The sequence below is a fragment of the Lissotriton vulgaris genome, chromosome 1_1, assembly GCF_964263255.1.
Source record: "Lissotriton vulgaris chromosome 1_1, aLisVul1.2, whole genome shotgun sequence".
NCBI classification, from domain to species: domain Eukaryota; kingdom Metazoa; phylum Chordata; class Amphibia; order Caudata; family Salamandridae; genus Lissotriton; species Lissotriton vulgaris.
This window is the reverse complement of record NC_141685.1, coordinates 317,757,331-317,780,975: the sequence shown is the minus strand read 5'-3', so window position 1 is coordinate 317,780,975 and position 23,645 is coordinate 317,757,331.

The window sequence follows — 23,645 nt, the reverse complement described above, 5'->3', positions numbered from 1 at the left end:
CCTTGCCAGTAGATCAGTCAGGTCCATACATTGAGGGAAAAGTTGAGGGAAATGATGTTACCTTTTTGTTAGATACTGGCGCTACCCGTTCTACTATAAGAACAGCAGACGTTCCAAACCTACCCATCTCTGGAGAAGCGATCCAAGTAGTGGGCTTTTCTAATAATTAAACTAGTACCACTGTTACAGAATCTTTGGAAATCAGAATAGGTAATTTTAAAGAAATGCAGTTTGTAGTGTATGACTCCAGTCCAGTAAACCTATTAGGTAGGGACTTACTGTACAACATGAATTGCACAATATTTTGCACCCCAAGTGGTGTTGAAATTCAAACCCCAGATGAAGATGGAGTTTATAAATTGATGTTAGCTAAACAACAACCTGAAAATAAAAGGATGCTAGTGGAAGATCTCCCAAAAGAATTACAGCATACAGTGAATCCTGAAGTGCTGGATTTCAGTGTGAAAGATGTAGGATTAATGGCAAATGTCAACCCTATGAAAGTGAGAGTGAAAGAAGGTGCAGTTTACCCGAATACTCGACAATACAAAATGAGCCCAGAAATAAAAGCAGGTGTTGCAGCAGAAATAAAGTGTTTAGTTGTGCAAGGTATTTTACAGGAGATAATGAGCAGTCCTTGTAATTCACCCTTAATTGGCATAAAGAAACTGAGCAGGATATATAGGGTCGTACAAGACCTCCGCAAGGTTAATAAAATTGTTGTCCCATGTTGACCAGTTGTGCAAATCCTGCAGTGATTCTGTATCAGATACCGCGGGGAGCCGGATGGTTCACGGTAATTCAGTTATAACATGCATTTATTTCAATGCCATTACATACAGATAGCAAATATCTTTTCTCGTTCAAATTTGACAACCATGTTTACGTTTGGAATCATGTCCCTCAGGTGTACACAGAGAGTCCATCAATTTTTAATCAGATTTTCAAAAAGTGCCTTGAATCTCTGGTTTTGCCCGGACAGTCTGTCCTGGTGCAATATATAGTCGACCTGTTGGTGGCGTCTAAGACTCCAAATGATTGTATAGTTGATACCAGTGAATTGCTGAATCATTTAGCAGAAGGAGGGCATAAAGTGCCACCTGAAAAGTTACAATTCTGTACTACATCGGTAAAGTATCTGGGGCACCAGATGGAAAGAGGTGTCAGAAAAGTTACCTCTGAAAGAACCAAAATAATCAGAAACAAGAATCTACCTCAGACACAGAAAGAAATCTGAATGTTTCTTGGAGTTTTAGGTTACTGCAGACAGTGGATTGTAGGATTTGCAGTTCTAGCTAAACCTCTGATGCAAATGACAACAAAAAGAGCAAAAGACCCAGTAGAGTGGGATGACGAAAGCGTGACTGCCTTCTTGAAGCTGCAAGACTGTCTGTGCTCAGCTCCAGCCTTAGGAATGCCTGATTATTCAAAAGAATTTGCATTATTCTGTGATGCACAAGACAATTGAGCATTGTCTGTTCTGACCCAAACTCATGGTTTAATGAGACGTCTTGTGGCATATTTTTCATCCACACTGGATCCAGTGGCATCTGCATTGCCAGGATGTCTGAAGGCGGTGGCTGCCACTTGCATAAGTCTTGAGCAAAGTGAATCCATTGTTATGGGACACCCTGTAACTGTGTAGGTCCCACATTCAGTGGTGATTCTGTTAACCAGAACACGTACTCAGTATTTGACTCCTAGTCGGCAGACTAAGTATGAGCAAATTCTTCTAGGTGCAGGGAATGTGACCATTGTGTAATGATGAGAAGACCACACGCGAAGTAGTTATTAGGTGATGCTTTATTCCAAGATGTAAAGGGAGACCCCACCAGGAGCATCCAACATGGTGCTCAGCCCCGCCAATTGACATCTCAGGCAGAACACCAACATTCTGTTAGATGCTTCACATCAACATTCCAACAGAGGTAGAGAGAGAAAGCATAGGGAATAACAAGATACTACATTATCCTCTCTCCTTAAACAGAAAACAAAAAGCTTAAAACAGGAACGAAGTACAGGAGAAAATGAAGGCGAGTAGAATGAGCAAAAGCGGAAAAAGAAGAACAGAAAAGAGGAACAACTTAAGAAAACGAACAAGAGGGAAGAATGGAAAAAACGTACAAACCATCCACCCTTCTTAGACCATATAAACCATCCTCTCTTCTTACAGAACTAAAAGGAAGAAAATAAAAGAAGGTAAAAGAAAAGAGAAAGAAGAAAATTTCGTTACCAGAAGATGAGGAAAATTAGAAGAGAAACCTCATCAACACACTATTACCACAAAGCAAAATACAGTAACGCAATGCAAGAGATAATAGTGCAAAAAGTAGCAATAAAAATACATAGCATCTGAACACATGTAAATCTGAACATATTTAGCATAAAAAGCATAAATGCACATAAATAGTAGGCATAAGCTAAATATGACGTAAAACTTTTAAAATCTAAAAGTGAAAGAAAAATGCAATAATGCAAAAGGACTATAAACCCTAGCATAGCTCCTCTGAAGGAGACTAAAAATACACGCACCCAAAAGGGCACAAAAACCCTGTGGACAACTGACATAGTGTCAGGTGGGACTAAGACCCACAACAGCAAAATGACCCACAACAGCAAAATGGGAGAGGAACCCCATAGCAAAAATGTAACACTAAGTAGATGGGACTAAAACCCACTACAAACAAATAGGACTGTAAACCCATTGTAAATACAAGGAAAATGTGCAAGTAGGACTAAAACCCATTGCAAGTAAAATGGGACTAGAACCCATATGAAAAACATAGCAAGATAAGCAAATGGGACTAAAACCCAATGCAAAATTAAACATGTGGAACTGAAACCCACAGTCAGCAAATGGGACTATAACTCAATGCAAACATTTAAGTAATACAGATGGGACTAAAACCCACCGTAGGTAATTGGGACTAGGACCAATTACAAACATTTAAACCACACAGGTGGGACTCAAACCCACTGTGTTGAAATGGGACTAGGAACCCATCAATAGAACATAGTAAATAAAACAGATGGGACTAAAACCCACTGCAGCCCAAAAGAAAACACGACCCATGCCAAACCAATAAACCAAAGTAAGTAATAAAAAGAGCAACAGGGAGTAAAACCCACTGCAAAGACAAACAAAACATTATAGGACCCAAAACATTGTAATGCGCAGCAGAGTAGTCATACATATGTGGCCTGTGAGGAGAACAACCACATCACTAAATTAGAAAAGAAAAAGGAAGAAAGACACTTCCTGCCGACCTGCGCCTACAAAGAACTATTATAAAACACAAACACTGCATTAAGAAATAAATGCGCCAACACAGATAATTGCATGAACAAGTGCAGTACAAGAGTGCAAACAATAATGTTTTTAATCACCGGAGCTCGAACCATGCCCCGAGACATATCCATATTGAAAAAAAAAACAGTCTGTGGGTACACCTCCAATTCTCATTCCAAGAAAAATAAAAACACAGTACCTTCAATTTCGCACAGCGCTCTGTCTGCAGCATCGGAAAAACAGAAGCTTGTTAAATGCTGCAAGAACATGAGAAACACTGATGAAACATTACTGCTGGCATCGAAGAAACGGAGACTTAATTGTAGAACTGAAGCCAAATAGATGGAGGAGAACACTTCGTAGCTTACTCATGCTGACTCACTAAAGCTTTATTTCTTTCTCACAAACATCGTGGTTGGCAAAACGATGAACACACTCAAGCTCAGCATGATAGGACACAATAGCGCCGTGGTTGGCAGAACATCATAAAATGGAGGCACGTTTTCTCACGTCCTCCCGAGTGGCTCACGGCACGTCCATGCACCACAACATCGGAGGATCCAGAGAAGAAGACACGTCACAGGAGCTCTCGAGAAGGAAGCAGGTAGGAGTGTGAACACACACGCGCTACATTTTTAAATGTGGAAAATGACAGTTGACATGACAAACGGTGCAGAGGCTCGATTTTCAGCGAATTTTGCTCAATGTATGCAAAAATAATGGACTTAAAAATAAATCACCACACTAAAACTAAACTTTTGACAATAATGGTGATAAAGCGGTAAAAACTGACAAAGGCTGCAGTTGCTCGATTTCCGGTGAAATACGAAGAATAAAGGCAGGTTAAAGAGGTTAAAGTGTCAAAACATTGTCGAAAACATGAGGCCAGTTCTGCAGAGAATAATTTCTTCTTGGCAAAAATAAACCTTTAAATAAATCCTTTTTCAAACGAGACACTGTAGAGAGTAAATCCATAGTAGATGAGTCACAATTCTTCCCTAACAGCGTAAGATGAATAGAGTCAATGCCTACTCTCATGTAAAGGCAAAACACAGGATCAGCCAGGAGCAAAAACGATTCTGATTTAACCCATTAAAGGGGACAGCTCCAAAACAGCATAAAGGAAACACTCCTTGTAAATAGGACAGTGGCTCTCCTTGTAAATAGGACAGTGGCTCTCCTTGTAAATAGGACAGTGGCTCTCCTTGTAAATAGGACAAAATACAAAGTTACCCAATAAAATGCTTACCCTCATGTGAGGATACAGCGTGAGTCCCAAAGTCAAAAGAAGCAGACGTACCCAAAGTAAGGGCACAGCTCCAATTTTAAATTTGTAGACTCACTGTTACACAGGAAGACTGCCAGACTGCTGTGGGCGACCGGTTGCAGGTCACTGGTGGGGTCATGCTGACAGTTGGGGTAGCTTTTCTTGATGCAGAAGGTCCTTTCCTGGTTTGTAGTTTCTTTTCTTGATTTCAAACAGCTTGAAGTACTTCCAGACTTGACAGGTGTAGGTTCTTTCTTTAGATCATCGCCATGAATGTAATGATGAGAAGACCACACGTGAAGTAGTTATTAGGTGATGCTTTATTCCAAGATGTAAAGGGAGACCCCACCAGAAGCATCCAACATGGTGCTCAGCCCAGCCAACTGAAATCTCAGGCAGAACACCAACATTCTGTTAGATGCATCACATCAACATTCCAACAGTGGTAGAGAGAGAAAGCATAGGGAATAACAAGATACTACACATTGCCAGATGCACTGTCTGAAATCCAGTTACACTGTCACCTGATTCACATTTTATAGAAGTGAAAGGGGAAGTCGAGCATGATTGCATTGATCTCACAGAATGCAGTACTAAGCCCCGACCAGACATAAAAGAAGAGCCATTGTTAACTTTTGAATATGAGCTGTTTGTGGATGGCTCATGGATGAGACATGAGGAAGGAGGATTAAGTGCTGCTTATGCTGTATGTACTTTGTGGGGTCCAGTGGAAGCATCCTATTTACCTGGAGTCAAGTCTGCACAAGTAGCCGAATTAGTTGCATTGACAAGAACCTTGAAATTTGGGAAAAATCTGAAAGTAACCATATACAGTGACAGTCAGTATGATTACAGTATGGTTTGGCCAACTATGGATGCAAAGGGAGTTTCTGACTTCTTCAGGTACTACTATTAAAAATGGACAGTATGTAAAGGACTTGCTGGAATCAATTCAATTACCAAAAGAAGGGGCTGTGGTTACGTGTGCTGCTCACCAATCTGGAAATGACCGAGTAATAGCAGGTAACTGATATGCTGACCAACATAAGATGCCAATAAATAAGAAGATACGGGCTTTGCAATGTGATATCATATGCCTACAAGAGACCCACGTGGTTTGGTCTAAGAGACATCTGTTAACAAAACTGGGGCTCAATTTATTAGTATGTACTAAATATTCAGGGGCGGCCAGAGGTGTGGCAATTCTTGGTAAGAGTCATATAGCTACTACAGGGAGGATACAATCTGACAGGTTGGGACGCTGGGCGATAGCAGAATGTGTTGTGGGCAACACTAAAGTTACTGTGTGTGTGGTATATGGGGCAAACTAAGATTAAGCAGAAACTCTCAACTTTTTAAATGTAGAATTAGCAGTTTGGCCCACACCATTGATCATGTGCGGTGATTTCAATATAAACCTAGCACCCAACGTGTTAAATAATGAGAAGGTGAGATATATAGGCAGGAAGCCGAGAGTATTCAAAGCCTTACAGGAACTCCTGGGAGCTCATGGTTTGGTAGATGCTTGGTCGGTTTTAAGGGGTGGGTCACCTGGGTACACTTTTTTTTCTTTTCCACATCGCACATTGGTTCGATTAGACTATTTTTTTGTTTCTATATTGATGTTAAATCAGGGTGCAATCCAAGTGTATCCTAGAGTGACATCAGACCACGGGCCAGTTGTACTGACCATATCTAGCATCATTTCTAGTGAACGCCCACAACAGTTCTCTTTTGATCACAAATTATTGACTGAACAATTTTTTATTGAACATATGAATAAGTGGATTGTATATTTTTTTAACATTCATCGGGGGAGCAGCAATGAAGGTTGTGTGTGGGACTGTTTCAAGGCTGCCTTTCATGGGGAGGTACTAAGTTTGGGTCTGTATAACCAAAAAATACAAGCAACGGAAATAAAGGCACTTTACCAGGAGCTGATCACGGCCGAAGAGGCGCTCATGGTGGGGATACAGACAGGGATTAATATAGATGACGAGATTAATGAAGTAGCGCGTCTGAAGGCAAGGGTAAATCTGAGGTGGTCCCAGGAAGCAGCCAAAAAATGTTTTGCTAAAAAACAAACCCATTATGAATACGGCGAGGCAAGTGGCAAATGTCTCGCCCAAAGCGTAAGAGCAAAAACGGCAGCCCAGCGTATCGATGAGATACTAGATAAGAAGGGTGACTCTGTTAAGGACGAGCAGGGTATCCTGGAGGTATTCAGGCAGTTTTATGAGACGCTATATCAGAGTGATGAGTATAATGGTGATAATGCTGCATTATTGATTAATCAATACTGTCTGAAGGATCTTTCGGAAGGTGACAGGGTAATGATAGACGCGCCCATTACTTTGGAAGAATTAGAATTAGCGGTAATTGGGCTGGCTCTGGGAAAGGCTGCTGGTCCAGATAAATTGCCTTTGGAAATATACAAAACGTTTTTTATGCTGTTAAAAAAAGATCTCTTGGCAACAATGCTAGAAGCACAGAAAGGCTCAGCACCCAAAACATGGCAAGAAGCAACTATAGTGGTATTTCACAAAAAGGGAAAGCCACTGAATTTACCGGGATCATATCGCCCTATATCGCTCCTAAATGTAGATGGTAAAATATACTCGAAGATTTTAGCGAATAGACTTTCCATGGTTATTTCGGGTCTTGTTTCAAAAACACAGCATGGGTTTATCCCTCAAAGCAGTACTACTAATCATGTTGGACGAGTGGTAACTTTACTTGATTATGCTAAGGTAACTAGGGAACCTTTTTGTTTAATTTTATTGGACGCCGAGAAGGCCTTTGACCGTGTGGCATGGTCTTTTTTGTGGGACGACTTGAAGAGTCGAGGTTTTGGTTCTGAGTTTATCAAATCAGTACAGGTTCTGTATCAACATCCGGTAGCCTGGATTAGTACCATGGGCTTGGAATCCGCAGCAGTACACATTTGTAGGGGGACTAGGCAGGGGTGTCCTTGCTCCCCCTTATTATTTGCTTTGTACATTGAGCCTTTTTTAAGAATGTTGGACTCTAATATTCATATAATCCCGTTAAAGGTTCATTTATACCAGGTTAAGGTGTTGGCATATGCTGACGACGTGGCAGTGTTCACGTCCAAACCTACCATGGCAATGCAGGCTATTGAGCAATTGGTGGTAGTATTTGGTAAATCTCAGGATACAAGCTGAATTCGGCAAAAACCCAGTTACTCAGTTTAAATATACCAAGCTACACTGATTCTAGATTATGTCAAGAGGTGGTATATTTGGGAGTGACGTTGCAAGCCTGTACAACTTCTTTAGTTAAAGCTAATTGAGACCAGCTCCTAGTCGTTGTTCAGAAAAAATTAGATCAGGCAGAATGCTTATATCTCTCATTAGTGGGACGATGTACCTATTAAAAATGCTGATTCTTCCTCAAATTTTATATTTTTTCCAATGTTTACCCTTAGAAGTTCCTAAGACTAGTTTAGAACAACTGCAGGTAATATGTATGCGCTTTTTGTGGTCCTGGGGGAAAGCACGAAGGGCTAGGCGCTTTATGATTTTGCCAAGAAATTTGGGGGGCTGGTCGGTACCAGACTTACATTATATTACTACGCTTGTATGTTGCAAGGAATGGGAATTTTATTAACCGGCAAAGGTCCAGCAAGGCCTGCAGATTGTCCTTCGATTTATCAAATGCTGCTGGGGGTAAAAGTTAAAAATTGTCTATTCAAGTACCTAGAACAAAGTTATTACAAACCCACCCGTTTTAAGACAATGGTAGCTGCATATAAGGTCTGGCATATAGTTAGGGGGCTATTGGGCCTCGGAAAAATAACGTGGTACACTCCATTGTCTTCGTAGTTTTTCTTACCTATAGATGTGTGGGATAGAGTAGTATATAATTGGAGGGAAAAAGGCATTAGAGTGGTGGGTGATGCTAGTCATTTTAAATCTTTTGAACAACTACGAGAACAATATTTTCTCCCTAGAGAGCATTTCGTGAAATATCTACAGATTCACAACTGTTTAACGTGTATTGGGAGTAACTTTAAACCAAATTCATTGATCGAGGACATCATGAAAGGGGCAAGGATTGGAGTTCTATGTAATCATATGATAGACACTAAAGAAAACGATATAGAGCAACAGAATAGTAAATGGTGTGTTAAACTAGGCAGACAGGACATTCAAATAGAAATTTCATTAGTCATGGCTAAAGAATTATTCCTGTCTGCAAAGTTGGTGGCGCAACATTTTAAATCAATCTATAATTTATATTATACCCCAGAAAAGGTGTCTAAATGGTCGGGCGATGCAATAGGGAAATGCTTTCGTTGTGGGTTTGTCTCAGCGGATGATGTCCACATTTTCTGTACATGCACTGTATTAGCTCCCTTGTTGTCTCTGATAGAATTTTTTTTTTCGGTGATTGTGGGTAATCAGATACATTTATCAGCAATGCAGATATTATTGGGTGTTGAAATAAGCACATTGAGTACTAACTTTCCGAAGAAGCAGTTTAAATTAATTTTCTTAGTAACTGCAGTGTATAGGCTGTGTATTGCATCTGCATGGTTGCAACAGGAACCGCCCGCTTTTGAAGCTTGGCGATCTTGGTTTTTTTCGGTACACAATATGGAACACAGCCTGTACGCTCTAAACAGCTCCCGCAGAAGGAAGATCGGGGAACAGATTTGGGGATTAGTTACAAATTATTTGGAAATGTAAGGGGAGACTTGAGGGGATTGTTTATAATATTTGCTGGATCTAATTCAGGCTGCCCTTATGAAATGTATACCTAACAACTGGTTTTTGTTTTCTCTTGTGCTTCTTCAATTCTTTTTTATATTCTTGTAATTGTATGTGTTAAAATGATATGATCTGGATTTTTATCTGCTCGACAAAATGTCTCCTTTTTTTTCTTTGTTGTTGTACCAACCGACTCATGTGTTTCTGTATAAATAAATAAAAAATAAAAAAAAGAAGGGGCTGTGGTCTAGTGTGCTGCTCACCAATCTGGAAATGACCGAGTGACAGCAGGTAACGGATATGTTGACCAACTTACCTGGCATTGAGCCAAATATAAGATGGCAATAAATAAGAAAATCGATGCACATGGAAACAGATGCCAACTTATGTTGCTTGAGAGAGTGAAAACATGGGAAGAAGTGAGAGATTTGAAAAATGAGGCAGAAATGAAGGAAATGGAAGAAGCGGAGAAAATATGATGTCAGAGAAGGGCTGAGGATTGGGTTACTGTTTACCTTGATGGGAGACCTGTGTTACCAGATTGTATGCTTGCTCCTAAGGCTAGGATGTTTCATGGAAGTTCACACATCGGTAGAGACGCAATGATTAGACAGTTCAGACAGAGTTGGTTCAATGCCAGATTCAGGAATGTATCAGAGAGTCTTTGCTAGAGGTGTATAACATGCCAAAGAATGAATCCTGGTAAGAGAACTGTAGTGTTACCAGGAAAGATTGGAAAGGCTGAAGGTCCCTTCATACGACTCCAGATTGATTTCATCCAGTTACCTCCTTGCCGAGGACTGAAGTATGTTCTTGTCATTGTCTGCCCGTTTTCAAAATGGGTGGAAGCCTACCCTACCCGCAGGAATGAAAGCATCACTGTAGCTAAATTACTACTGAGGGAACTCATACCACGTTTTGGTTTTCCAGTAACGAATGAATCAGACCGAGGGTCTCATTTTATTAATGAAATATTGCATCTGATCTGTAAAGCATTCCAAATTGAGCAAAAACTGCACTGTGCATACCGCCCAGAGGCTTCTGGAGTGGTAGAACAGCTGAATGGCACAATCAAGTCACGATTGTAAAGATGTATGAATCTACACAATTGGAGTAGCCTGATGCTTTACCTCTTGTTCTGATGGGACTCAGAAGCATCCCAGACAGAAATACAGACTTGAGTCCCCATGAAATATTCATGGGTAGAGCAATGAGGCAGGCATGGGTACCAGGACACACGCTCATAAATATTTCTGATGATTTAGTACTCGAGTACTGCAAAGAAATGGCTGACCAAGTGCGTTCTATCTCTCACCTGGTTGGGGAAGACGCTGTCGCCAGACAATCAACTCCAGCACATGATCTGAATCCAGGTGACTGGGTAGTGATAAAAGAACATACTCAAGAATCTTGCCTAGCACCAAGGTGGGGAGAGCCACATCAAGTGATATTGGTTACCACCACAGCTGTAAAATGCAGGGGAATTCCAAACTGGATCTACGCGAGTCACACCAAGAGGGTGACTGAACCTGATGAAGAAGGAGCTGAAGGTTGTACAGCTGAGGGGTCTCAAGTTGGTCCCGAAGAAGCTGATGAGGAACAACCAAGCACCAGTCAGGATGAATGGATTCCAGTAGTCGACATACCTGCAGATTTTGTGAGAGCCAGAAGTCAAACCTACCTAGATAGACAGGGTGATGGTGAGGATCAGTCAGGAATAGAAGAATGTACTCAGATTACAGAAATCCAAGTCAAAAGTAATTCTGAGGAGGACCAGATAAGGAAAGATCAGTGTACTCAGACATTCGAAACTCCAGCCAGAATTCCAGAGTCTGAGGAGGAGAAGATAGGTATTAGGGCAAAAGCTCAGGCAGAAGACAATCAAGAAATCCAAAGACCTGAGCAGGACCAGATAGGTGTAGAAAAAAGTGTTCATGAAGAAAGAGGCGAAAAAAGTAAAATTCAAGGTCAAAGTCAAATACAGCAAACTCCTGAACAAGGCCAGATTAGTGTCCAGGCAGAAGAAACAAAAATAAGACCTGGACCAAGTCAGCTAGAGGGGAATTCAGAAGTTGATAGAGAACAAGTAGTGCCACAACTGAACGAAAATAAAAGAGCATCTGAAGAAAGTCAAAGCACAGTGCCAGCTAAAAGACACAGAAAGGGAGGTAAGTTGCCTGGTTTTGTCAAAAGACTAAAATTTCACCTTGAAACAATAAATGAAGAACCAGAGCAAGTAAATGAAATATCAAGTCAAGATGGACCATCCACAGAGCAACCCAGAAGGAGAAGTCCACGTTTGAAAAGACTGAATAACAAGTTCAAAGGACCTGAGGGGACGTGCGTCATACTTGAAGATTTCGAAAATCTAGAACTGAGTGATGACGAACTGATTGTTGATCAGAGAGAAGAAGAAGTGAGACCAACTTGAGAAAAGAATCACAGGTTAAAAGTCTGTGAAACGTTACAAAGAGGGGACAAAATCTCCTTAATAAGAAATGGCTGATTATAATGTTAACGGAAGTTTGAAAAGAAATTGTCTTAAGACATTCTGTAGAATATGCACATGTAGCATAGTAATAGTAGTTATAGTATGGTTTGGATTGACATTAGCTATACCTTACTTAATGAGCAAAGAAATGCAGAACAAAACTAATATACCTGGGCAAGTGGATTCACCTGAGACAATAGATATACATTTATTTATTTATTTATTTATTTCAATTTATATAGCGCGTCATAACCCAGGGGTCTCTAAGCGCTTGTCCGATAAACACCGCAGAAAACCTGAAAAAAACCCTACCCAGAAATTTATAGCACACCCCAGGCCTTCTGGAAAAGAACAGTCTTCAACCTCTTCCGAAAGGACAACAAATTCTGTTCTTTGCGCAAGTCCGCCGGTAGACTATTCCAAACTGCTGGGAGGGTGTTCGAGATGGCACGACCGCCCACTGTCGCCAATCTAAAACGTGGTTGTGTGAGAAGGGTTGCCTCAGCAGATCTTAGCACCCTGACCGGTTTATATGGAATCAGGCGGGTCTTAATGTATCTTGGTGCCTTGCCATAAAGAGATTTGTGTGCAATACATAACCCTTTGAAGAGCACCCTCTGCCTTACTGGGAGCCAATGTAGCTCACGCATAAGTGGGGACACATGTGTGCTCCTGGGTTTCTTATGAATGAGCCTGGCGGCATCATTCATCACCCTCTGAAGTTTGTCCAGGAGTTTTTGGGGTAAACCCAAATAAAGCGAGTTGCCGTAATCCAATCTTGCTAGAATCATTGCGGAAACTGCCCGTCTCAATGTAGAATAGGACAGTAGTGGCGCAATTTTCCTAAGTTGACCGAGCAGGCCAACACAAGTTCCTACCACAGTGGTAACTTGTTTCCGCATGGAAAGTTTGTCATCCACATGGATGCCTAGGCTTTTTACTGCCACTGCCGGCTCCGGGGGCGGTCCAAGTTCCCTAGGCCAGAATCCATCATGCCATGGATTGCCAGCGATGGTAATAGGTAGAACCTCCGTCTTGTCCGCGTTAATTTTTAGGGAGTTCAGCGACATCCAATTGGCTGTATGCTTCAAAATGGTTTGCAGATTTGCTGACGCCCAAGAAGCATTATCCATTTGGATAATGATTTGGGTGTCGTCAGCATAGTTGTATACCTGACAATCCATTTGATTCAGGAGTGCAATCAATGGTTGGAGATATATATTGAATAGCAGGGGCGACAAAGCCGACCCCTGTGGCACTCCACAGGAGATTGGTGTTGCAGTAGAGAGCAATTCTCCCAGCTGAACTCTTTGTGTCCTCCCTTGTAGGAAAGAAGCAAACCAGGCGTGGGCTGTGCCCTGGATGTCGAAGTCCCTCATCTGCGACAAGAGTTGTTTGTGACAAACGGTGTCAAACGCCGCGGAGAGGTCTAACAGCACCAGGGCGCCGGGTATCTTCTTGTCTGCCCTATTCCGGAGCTCATCTAAGATAGACAGCATGACCAGTTCCGTGCTGTGATTTGCACGGAACCCCGATTGATTTGGTTCCAACAAACCGTTCCTTTCTAGATGGTCAGAAAGGTCGGCCAAAACATGCTGTTCCAGCACTTTGGCCAGGAAAGGGATCTGGGAAATAGGCCTAAAGTTTTTTAGGCATTTCACGTCTGCCCCAGTCTTTTTTAGCAGAGGGATCAACCTTGCTTCCTTAAAGGCAGTAGGAACCTTGCCTAATGCTAAGGATGAGTTCAAAAGAGTCAGAACCTCCTCTTCTATTCCTGGCATAGCCAGTTTGAAGACATCAGGGGGACAAGGATCAGCCTGGGAGCCAGACTTAACTCTCCCAATAAGCAGGGACAGTTCCTCTTTCGTAATGGGAGGGAGAAAATCCAGAGGTCTGTCCACCAGCTTTTTAGCCGACGTAGTCAGTGGGTGGCAAGCATGTATGGGAGTGCAGGCAATTTCCGAACTAAGATCTTTAATTTTGCTAGTGAAGAAGTTCTGAAATCTCTGACAGTCCTCTAAAGTGAACTCCGGCCTTTGTTCTTTTACTTTCTTGAGCTCATTTAGGACTCGGAAGATTTCCTTTTGAGGATCTATAGCTGTGGTGATCCTTTCCTCATAGAAGTCCGCCTTCCTAGCTATTATTGCCCGCTTGTAGTTCGCTAATTCTAGCATATAGAGACTTCTTGCCTTAGTATCGTAGGCTCTGCGCCAAGCTCTCTCCGTCTTGCGTAGAGCTCTCTTTTTCTCCCTTAAAGAGTCGTTGTACCAAGGAGACCTCCGGCCTCTATTTACTAAATTGACCCTGCGTGCTGGCGCCACATAGTCGACCGCACTTCGAAGTCTCTCCTCTAGATTACTACAGAGAGCGTCAGGATTTTCATCTAGACGGGTCTGAGATGAATTTGCTAGAAGATGTGCCACCATTATTTCTCCATTGATGTTCTTCCATTTCCTCACCAGCCTCTGGCCTTCTGCCGGTTTCGTTTCATGTAAGTTCAACAGGAGATCTCCCTTCAATAAGTGGTGATCCGACCAGACACACGGTTGTGAGATCGTCGCTCCCTGTACCGGCATTGACGTCCATACTAAATCAAGCGTGTGACCTTTCACACACATACATACATACACACATACATACACATGAGAAAGCAGTTAGTCTTAAGCAACCTGGAGTAGGTTTAGAAGCACCAGATGAGGGAGATTTACATTACACAAGAGCTAGAAATAGAACTCATTTAAATATATTTGCTAATCCGTTAGTAGATTATGTAGAAGCTATAGAAATTAGTGATTGTTAAGTGTGCATGAAGTTGCCCACGTCAGTAGCTGAAGGGGTCACTTACCATCACTTACCTTTGACCTTTGGAATTTCATGTAGCATTTTAGCTAGTCTGTTTTATAGAACTGAAAATTTGCAGTATTATTATTCTAATTTTGATGTAATATTTTCTGAAGTTCCTTTACGTAGAAATTAAAAAATTATTTCTAGTACTAGAGACTCTACACACTGTATGGGAGATTATTTTCTAACAATAGGATCAATAGACATAGCGGAAGCACACAAAAACAATCTGACATGTACATTACAAGAGAAAGGAAAGGTGTTTTTAGATTTAGTCGAGAAAAGGAGAAAGGATTTCCATAGAAAAGCCACTGATCATAAGCAAAAGATTCCTAAATGGGCTGAAAATAAAGAGTTTACCTCAATTGGCAAGACTCAAGCTGCTATGTTGCTGGATTTCGAAAAGAAGGGTAACTCTGTCTCCATAGAGAGAAAACAGATTATTATAACAATATATACATGGGTCCAGTGAATGTGAACATAATTTCTGAACTGAACCAGTGTATCCTGGAATTTATTACATTTGTGGGATCAAGGCCTATTTTAAATTACCTGATCATTGGTATGGGAGTTGCTATTTTGGAATAGTATTCCCAAAGGTATACCATGTAGAGAAAATCACTGGAAGCAATGAAGAAACTAATGGATTGACTCGTAGTAAAAGAGCATCATTTGCTGATATGTAGGTGACATATTTAGTGCAATAATACGTTCAGTGGAAGTGGTTCTGAACACTCAAAGATTTTGCAAATTGTCAACAGTGGTGGATCGCTTATCGACTGACACTGCTAGTGGGTTTCTAATGATCAATACCGAACTAGTTGCAGTAAGATCAATGGTTTTACAAAATCGACATGCTCTTGATATATTATTGGCAAAAGAGGGTGGAGTCTGTAGAATGCTGAAGGTGCAACATTGTTGCACTTACATTCTAGACGTAAGCATAGAAATTAAAAAGTACGCAAAAAATATTACACATTTGAGAGAAGAATTGAAACCACTGGAGGTTGACCGTGCATGGAAGAGACTCATTAGTGGTCTCTCCTCAATAGGAAGTTGGTTCACTAACGTAGGAAAGAGTTTTGTAGGTAAATACTGATGCCAATGGTGGGGGTAGCACTACTGATTTTAGGGATAATAATTTGTTGCAAGTGTTGCAAGAATAAAAAGATATATAAAGTAAATCAGAAAGGGAAGACAAGAAACTTCAGTGAAATCGAGCTTGAAGAATTAAATGGGGATTTGTAAAAACTAATGAAAAACTTCCACATGAATAATGGTGAAAAACCTAAAAGAGTGTTTGAAGAAATAGAGATGAGTAAATGTTGAAAAGTTGGCATCTGTTTTTGTAATATGTGATGATATAAAATATCATCTAAGAGGGGATTGATGGAGCAAGATTTTTCGCACGTAAAGCGACTTGCTTGGACTCAACCCTCTCAAAATAATAAGTAATTTATTAACAAACATGTTTTGTCTTATTAAAAATGCAAACAACAACATTTTCTTCGTTACCAACAAATAAATTACAGAACAATGAAAAACGATCTCTTGAAAATTTAATGAAAAGGTAAAAGGAGTGCATGGATGGAATGCATCTTGTGATACAGGATTCATATCTTTATTCATTTACTTACTAATCTTGGTAGCCCAGCAAGATTACCACCTCATGCACCAACGAAATATAATAACACAAAGAAAAGACGCATTACGTTATTCACATCAGAGTGCGGAACCAAATCCAATTCATTTGTATAACAGTATTCTCTGAGCTAACAAGTTCTCGCACCATCAGATATGCAATTTGCGGAAATAGCTCACACAACCAAACAAAGAGCAGAAACATTAGCATTTACAGAGGACGATACTAGCCGCATATATTCTCTTACAGAGGAAGTAGAAGACATATATCCAGGTACAGGATCCAAAGAAACCAATATTAAACAACTTTTATACATATCAAAGCGCATCGTAAATCAAAAACTTCATGCAAGCACCCTTATAAAATATCATAAGGCACAAAGAATTCCTCGAGGACTAAGGATATCTCTGAAATCCACTCTATGTAAAAACAATGCAAGGTTCACAGAACGGTGGCATGCTATATTGAACAAATGTTCACTAGATTTAATACTACTGATTATCGAAGAACTAGCAAAGTTAATTGAGGATCTAGTAAAAGAAGTCAATCAAACTAAAGACGATCTAAACAAACTAGTAACTAAAGAGGAATAGGACCAAATACTGGCTGATACTAACAAAAAATTGGATGAATATACAAAAGAAATAAATGACAGAAAACTCAGAAAATTTAAAAGGGACACTACAGATTATCGCCTCGGAGAAGTATACTCATGGGCAGAAATATATGCTAAAAGACGACAACAAAGACTAAAACACTGACAAATCCACAGACGAGACATCCTCAGACGATTCCCAACAAAGACGTCCAACTTGGGACAATAGGATACCTAAACCAGGGCAATCTAGAGAACAACCAAGTCAACCATCTGACAAAACACCAGTTAACATACCAACACCAACAACACAACAAACACCGTCGCCTTTTTTAGCGACAGGTACCGGACCACAAGTAGAACCAGGAGGAGTAAACGCACAAACAAATTCCGTACCAGTCTCCAAAAATACGAGGAGTCAGAGAACTTAGTCATAAACATATCGAAATACCAAACCAGTAATTTGGAATTACACACGTTACAAAAAAGGATCATCTTACGTTCCCACCTACCATTCGAACATATTAGAAACCAAAGTATGTGTATAAAAATTTCTCAGATCGCTTAGACTACGACATTTTTTCAATAACGTCATAGAACGACCAACTACAGTGAAAGACAGCACTGAAAACACTCTTATGGGACTAAGAACCAAAAGCAAATTTACAGCCCCAGTGAGCCATAAAGTCTTAGATGCATTTGAAAAAGTGATTCTGACAGAAATGGAAGAAACATTCAAACTTCCCAGACCCAAACATTCTAACATGTCACAAAAAGAAAAACAAACCCTAAAAAATCTAGCGAATAATCAGTTGATTACCATAAGCAAGCAGATAAAGGGGGTGCTCTAGTTATAATGGATACCAGTTTCTATAATGAAAATGTGAAAGCACACGTTGAAGACAAAAACATGTACACACGTTTAAATACAGATCCAACCAAGGAATTCATCAAAATACTAACAGCCATTTTACAAAATGCAGTAGATCAAGGTACTATCGGTCAGAAAGAAAAAGAATATCTCATCAAAGACAATCCTACTATCCCGTACATATATATGACACCCAAAATTCATAAACATTCTACGTTACCTCCACTAAGACCTATTGTATCCACAATTGGATCAATACATGAACCAGTAGGTAAATACCTAGACAAACATTTGCAAAATATGGTCCAAACCAGTTCCACATACATCAAAGACACGACTCACTTCCTAAACAACCTGGAAGCTGAAAAGGCTAATTTTACCACCAACATGATTATGGCGAGTATAGATGTCAAGTCGCTCTATACTTCCATACCACACGATTTGGGCATGACAGCCGTTGAAAGTTTCTTAATGCATGAAGACAAACCAGAAGCACTAAAAGTATTCCTTATGGAATTATTACACTTCACGCTATATCACAGCTACTTCAAATGGGAGGATAACTTTTTTGTGCAAATGTCGGGCACTTCCATGGGCAATTGTGCCGCACCGACCTACGCAAACACATTCATGCACAAATATGAGTTGGATCATATACTAAACAATGAAGAATGGACCCGGAATTTAATATTGTATAAAAGATACATCAATGATCTTCATATTATGGAAAGGGAACAAAGAAAGTCTCATTAACGTCTTAAATCAACTCAACCAGATTAATGACAGGATACAATTCACATTTACCATCGACAAAGACAAATTATCATTTTTGGATGTACAATTGATCAACAGTAATGGAATCATTATCACAAGCGTCTTTACAAAAACCACAGATAGAAAAAATCTACTCCATTACAAAAGTTTTCATCAGGCACCACTTAAACAACATCTTCCATTTTCACAACTATTAAGGATAAAACGCATCGCCTCAACAAATGACCTGTATCAACAACACAAAAAGGAAACTTTGGAAAAATTAAAAAAAAAGAGGATATCCCCAATCCATCTTGGATTCTGCATCAGAAAGAGCGGACAAATTACAAAGAGAACACCTACTAAAAACAAAAGAAAAGAAGGAAGACCAAAGAGCTGTGTTTCTATCTAAATTTTCAACAAACAGCATGAAAATTAAAAAATCAATTAGAACACATTGGCCAATGTTGGCTCTAGAGGAAGATTTTAAAGGCTTATTTGAAAGTCAACCCATCTTTGCATATGAGAGAACAAAAAATCGAAAGGAATTGGTTAAAGAAACAAAAAAACAGGAATACAGTGTACACAAAGGAACCTTACCATGTCACAATTGTGGCAACTGTTCAGCAATTATCAAAAACAACACTATAAATCACCCAACTAAGGGCACAACGATAAAACTCAGAGTCACAGGAACATGTGACACCAGCAACATAATTTACAGGTTGAGATGTCTGTGCGGCCTCTCATATGTAGGTAAAACTCAGAGAAAGATTAAAACGAGAATAATAGAACATAAGAGTAACATACGCTTGAAGAATGAAAAATCTACAATAGCCGTACACTTCAATGAAGCAAGACACAATGTGAGCCAATTGAAATTCTGTATTCTGGAAAAAGTGGCAATACTTCCTGGCAGAGACAATAATAGCCACCTGTTACGCAGAGAAGTATTTTGTATAAACTACCTTTGTACTCTACAACCAAAGGGGCTTAATGAAAGGATGGATTTACATTGTTGTCTATAAACTATATCGACGAATTATAATCTTCTGAATTATAATCTTCTGAGTCTGCCCCACTATGTTCACAGACATCTTGTCCAGCTCATATGAACTACTAAGACATTTATACACACACATTCCCATGTGTGTATTTACGATCCGATTTTGATATGTATTTTTTCATACATTTTCTTTACATATTATGCATTACTTGTTTATTCTCTTTTAACTTCTTAGGCACGCTGTGAGTGTTCCCCAGAGTGTTACTGTATCGACTAACTCATATCCCCGACACCCGGAATTTGACCATAGTCATGGTTACGCTTAGTACATATGTCTCACAGACGTCTTTTATGTTTGTGATGCTTCTGCATCCCGCACCACATTATTACGGACTCTGACCTTAGAGTCGTGAATTCGCATTACTCGGTTTGTTTATTTTCTTACGACATCGTAGGCACTCTATATATGTTCCCCAGAGGCTTAAAGTCTGACTAACTCACATCCTCGACTTTCGGTAATCGACCGTAGTCATGGTAACGCTTAGCACACACGTCCCACAGACGTCTTTTATTTCTATGATGCTTCCGCATCCCGCATCCCGCATCCCGCACCACGTGATTACGGACTCTGACTATAGAGTCACGAACCATAGAGCACCGCATTGCAGAGCGTTGCATGCCCAGAGTAACGAGGAGAAAGCTACCGACTCATTCACTCGGTAAGATAGAATCTGGCAGGAACCGTTTGTTTTTAACTTCGATAATGCTGAATTACGAGTTATTTAGTTGTATACTTATTTTTTACAGCTATTCCACCACGCTGTAACAAACCTAATCAAGGTCAGTCCACTGCAATTCTTACTATCATGTTTGTGATCCACGTTCTTGATACCACGAATTCACACGTTATGAAATAAAACAAAAAAAAAACACTGGAATTTTGAAGTTTATGATTCAGATGAGAATCCAACACATATGCAACCAACAAGCAAACAACAACTCACAAAAAAAATGCAAAGCTTATGACCTTACAATATAGCAATAAATAACAACACCTAAAAGTGGAATGCAATTAAAAAACAACCACATCATCAAACCAATTTCTGAAACTGAACTATTAGTCCTCTCTGTCAAAATGTTGAGGGTAATATGAAATGTAATCTCATCTGTAAGATGATGTACAACATTTTTAATTGCATTTGTTTCATTTAGGGTGTCAGCATGAGGGTTGCATTTGGTGTGCCATCACATGATTTTGTTTACTTTTGCAAACCACTCAGTTTCTGGTCTCATGGTTTATGATGTCCCCTGAGTCTACTCTACATGAATGGTTCAACACATGTCGCTGTTGAAAGCCCGGATGGGCGTGCAGAAGACATTTGAAAATGAAAAAGAAAGAACTATGGTGGAATTAAGCTATCCTCGTTGTGATTAAAAATGTATGGATTCATTGTGAAGTAAAATTTTGACAAGAATATCGGTTTAATATTAGGATTAAAATTGGAGTGCTACATGAACAGCTTTTTACTGTGAGGAAAGATTCCTACAATTTGCAGTGCGACTGATGGGGTCGTAAATTACGTGCCTTTCTTGGATATTCATTAGTAATATTTCTGTGAGCTTTGGGACAGATCACAGCATCTGTTCGCACGCAACAATTTCAGCTTCATGAAAAACAATACACACAAATTTAAGGAAAAGAGTGCATTCTTTTGTTCTTTTTTCTACTTTTAGAAAGTTGGCATTTTCATACTTTAACCATTCTGTGCCTCTGCCAGTCTCTGATAGCACGTCTGAGGCGGGTGACAGCTGGGCTTTGTGCATTCTCTCTAGACATCCGCACACAAAGACAGCTTAGGTGTGCCTGATGGGCCATTCTCTAGGCTGATGGACCATCCTGAGCAGGATGGGAGGAGGAGATGACAGGTGCACCACCTGAATAAGAATGCGCCTGTCCTCACACGAAGAGCTAGACACCACTCTGTAGTGGGTCTGGAACAAGACCACTTCAATAGCACAACTGGGTATAAGTACTGGACATCTGACATCACCAACACTTCTGGACTGAGGACACTTTGCCAAGAAGAAGGACTCCTCTGCTGTTAAAAGGACTGTCACTCTGCTGGACTCCTGCTCTGCGGTGCCTGCCCTGCTGCCCTCCTTGCCTGGTACTGAGAAGGACTGGACCTTTATCTCTACATCCCCAGAGGAAAGTAACTCCAAGGGGTTGCTGGCTTGCCTCCTGTTGTGAAGTCTCATGGACATAAAAGATTTAATTCAACCCTGCTATAGCCTCTGGACCCAACAAAACCCATGTAGTGTTACCTCTTCGCCGATGCATCTCCTCGCTGCACGACTCTGAACTGATGCATCGCCTACAATCCTACAGATCGACACCGACGCATCGCCTCCGACTGCTCCTCGAGCTTGCTCTTCATTGTCAATGCATCCTCTGTGAAGGTTCTATTTGTAGGGGGCCCTGCGTTGCCAACAAATGACCCACGCTTCATCGTGGTCGGCTTGCCTTATCAGACTTGACCCAGTCCAGCACATTTTGACACGCTTTTTTTCTAAGCACCATATTTAAAGATATTTTTAAAAAATTCATAACTCCAGTTTTACTTAGTGGATGTTTGTCATTTTAGTCTTGTTTTGTTAATTAAATTAAGCTTTATTTTTATAACTTGGTGTGGATTATTTTTGTTTGGTGTTGTCACTGTATTACTGCTGTATTAAGTGTTGCACAAATACTTTATACATTGACTATTAACCTACGCTTGACGGTTCTGTGCGAAGCAAAATTTCACAAACCGTGTACAGTACTTGGATACAATTTTAGCCATACAATGTATGACTACTGCACATTAACTGCCAATAGTAGCAGTTATGGCTGCTAAACTATTGCCAACAGTAGCTTACGTAAGCATTGTGTTAAATAGTAAAGATGTATAACTCTTAGATAACCTTGAAACAAAAACATATAAAGAAGTCTTTGGCCTACCACAGAATGTATCCCCGGCACAGGTGCGACTGGAATTTGGTTTTATGCAACAAGAGATAGAGAGAAGGTATACTGCTATTAAAACATGGTACAAAATCTGGTTAAATCGATCTAATGTCTTACCCGATGCCTTGTGGCAGGTCCAGGTAGAAGATCCTCATTCTAGCTATGGCATATTTTTTAAAACAGCACTGGAGGAAACAAACACAACAGAACTCTGGACACAGAACTTATCTTTCCAAGTTTTTCACAGTTTCAAGTTTTTTTAAACAAAATGGCCAAACTCCATTCATTACTAGAGGACAAATGCAAATTAGCCAATCGGTCCCATGCCTTGATGGTTCTCCAATCCTACACAACAGTATGTTCATCTGAATATTTAAACACAACATATTCAGTTCCTTTTGAAAATAAAGTTAATGACTACCAAGCTTGGCCGATCAACCAACATGGCATTATGAGGGTCCCAGGACATGTAAATTATGTGGTGCAGCGATGTAAGATTTTATTCATCTGATCAGTTTATCCCTTTTTAAAATCAATTTGGGTTTTGTTCTTGTAAAAAGCTTTTAACGATAAGGTTTATCAGTCCTGCTGGTCAGCTTGATGCTTTATGAAAAGTCATTAACACCATCGCTGCTAATGGTTCCCCTCCTGTGCTGATTGATGTGGAAATCCCATTGTTCATGACGAGCTCAGCTCGTCATCAGCACAGCTCAACCGTGCCTCATAACGAGCTGAGCTCGTCATGAGCATCGAAGGGGTTAAGGAGCAAGGAAAAACATGACTCCCCGTGATCCACATCAAAAATAATTATCACGTGTGCTCGTGAACAATATGTATTATTCCTTGAGTGATCTAGTGCACCCTGCCTCTAAGCCCTCTGTCACAAAAGTAATTTACTGTCTGGATTTTTTAGTACCAATGCACTTTATACCAAGATAGGATGTGATAGCAGTTTCGTACACTATACATTTATATGATATAGTAACAGGTTCCGCTTACATTTGTTCTAAATGACACAAAATTTGTCTTAAAAAATTATTTTAAAAGCCTTGGGAAAGTATTATTTTTCGGAACATTGTTATGGTTTTTAGTAACTTAAACAATAAAGTATTTTATCACTATTGATCACTACTGCATATTAACAGTT